Raw genomic sequence first — 2,320 nt, 5'->3', positions numbered from 1 at the left:
CCGACATAGTTACCCTAAGCGGGATGTCGCATACAAGGTAACCCCCACACGAACGCCAAAACTATGTAAATAAGCCTTTATTAGGTATAAAATATCGCGCGTCTCATACTAAATTGGCGATGAGATAAATAAAGTCATCATTTAGCTACAAGGGCTCCAAGTTCTCTTGAAACAAAATTGCATTCCCTTCACAAAGGTTAATCATATAATCAAATGAGTTGTGGTAGCTAGGGACTAGGATTTTCATTGCGTAACTTATTCAGGTATCATACATTTGTACCTCATAACCATTTCACTCTATCACGTGCGTGCCAAATAAATTATTGCACTAAGCTACAATATTTAGAAATATCTCATAACAATTTTCATTTTTTCATGTGCTAAATAAAATTATTGCATTAAACCACAATTCCTTTGGAAATATCCACAAAGGCTATAATACCTCTCAGTAGCATCTCATAAATATAATAATGAAACATTTACTTATGTCCATAGAGTTTATGACTATTTAGTACCACGTACTTTCATTTTTTTCCTAAATGATACCCGTACTTTTTTTCTCACCTATTAGTACCATGAACTCTCAATTTGTTTCAATTTAGTACCTCCGTATGTTTTCGGTCTCAATCCGTCCAATTTCGTTAACGGGGAGCTCACGTGTTTAAGCACATAAGCTGGGTTTCTCTAATTAGAGCTAAATAACTCAATTAGTGTGTGGCAAGATGACATCAGCGCTTCTTCCCAATCTAACGTTAAAAAAAACTAAGACCATTTTCTCTTTAGTAGTGCAGCAGACACCATTTTATCTCTCCTCAATTTTCTTAACTTACCACAAACAAATATTGATTAGAATTGAGCTCGACCACCGTCTCAGTTTCTCAACTTACCACCATTTCTCAAATTCCACTGCTGCAGCTCGACCATGTGGACTGCAAAAGATCTCCATTGCAAAAGAAGGAAGGACGAAATTAATCACGAGTTCTTTTTTCCAAAAATGAAGGTAATTGAGATTAAGTTTATAACTTTGATTAAGTTTGAGTTTTATAATTAAGTTTTTGTTTAATATATGAAGGTAATTGTTGAATATCTTTTTTGATGAACTGAGAAAGAGTACTTGATCAGTCCCCAAATGTGCGCTTTATTACCCTTCTTATGCTTAATGAACAGACGACTTATAGCTTTTGCTACCTTTTGCAGGATACAAGCCATTTAGGACATATATTCCTAAAACGTGCATTTTAGCACAAAAAGGATTGCTATTTACGCTGCTTGAGAAGATTCCAGTTTAGGAGCAAAAGTGCCAAAAAGTCAAAGTCAATTCTTAAGGACTTAAGACTAAAAGCTGAAGACTCAATGACTCAAAGCTAAAAGCTATGGACTCAAGGACTTAAAACCAAATCAAGAATTCAATTATATGAGCTTAAGTCAAAAGCCCACATAGCTTAATCTTATTCTCAAGGTGTTTCTAGAAGAAGGGGCAAATATGTAATTAGTGTCCTATCACTACACCATATCAGGATATTAGCAACGCCACCAATTTTTACTTACCAACACTTATTTACCATTGCAGGCTTAGTAACGCTTATTTAGCGTTGGATAGTGATGCAAATGTTAGTATAATTATTACAATTTCCAGAATTAATTTGTTACCCTTCTAAACCGTTGGTTATCTGTTGAAAAATTGAAGACTGGGAATACATTAGAAAGTTTTAGGAGAGGGAAACAAAAATATATCACGCTCTTCTCAAAAAATATGTCAAACTCTTCACTCTAATTTTTAGGAACTCATAACAACTCAAACTCTGAAGAAAAGCTAGGGTTTGCCAACGCAGGTAAACGTAAACGTAAACTCTTTACTCTCTCTCTTTCTTCTCTTTGTTTACCCTCTCAGCTTAAATGATTTATTCTCTTTTTGATGTTCGTCCATAGTAGCACTTGTTGCCACTGTTGTTGCCACTTTTAAGGTAACTACTTTCTCACCTTCCTCTTCCGTTTCCATTAGCAATGAAAAGGAGTGAGCTTTTCACAAAAAAAAAAAATGTTTTTATTGCTTTACTGGTTTGAAGGATTTGTTTCCATCTTAGTTTTGGATGGGTTGATGCTATTTGATTCATTGTTACTACAAATTTTATAAAAAAATTTGTTTTTTTCTACTTGAATGATCATTCTTCTGTTGCTTTACTGATGTTCATCTGTATTTCACTCTCCATCTAGGAACCAACAATTTCGAGAAGTTTTTTTTCTTGCTTGAAGGTACATTTTTTAGATTAATATGATTTTGCGTAAACTGTTACAGTTCTAAAATGGCAGCAAAATATTC

This window comes from Coptis chinensis, chromosome 2 (genome assembly GCF_015680905.1).
Source record: "Coptis chinensis isolate HL-2020 chromosome 2, ASM1568090v1, whole genome shotgun sequence".
NCBI classification, from domain to species: Eukaryota; Viridiplantae; Streptophyta; class Magnoliopsida; order Ranunculales; family Ranunculaceae; genus Coptis; species Coptis chinensis.
The sequence above is the reverse complement of the archived record's forward strand: the minus strand, read 5'-3'. Positions refer to the sequence as shown.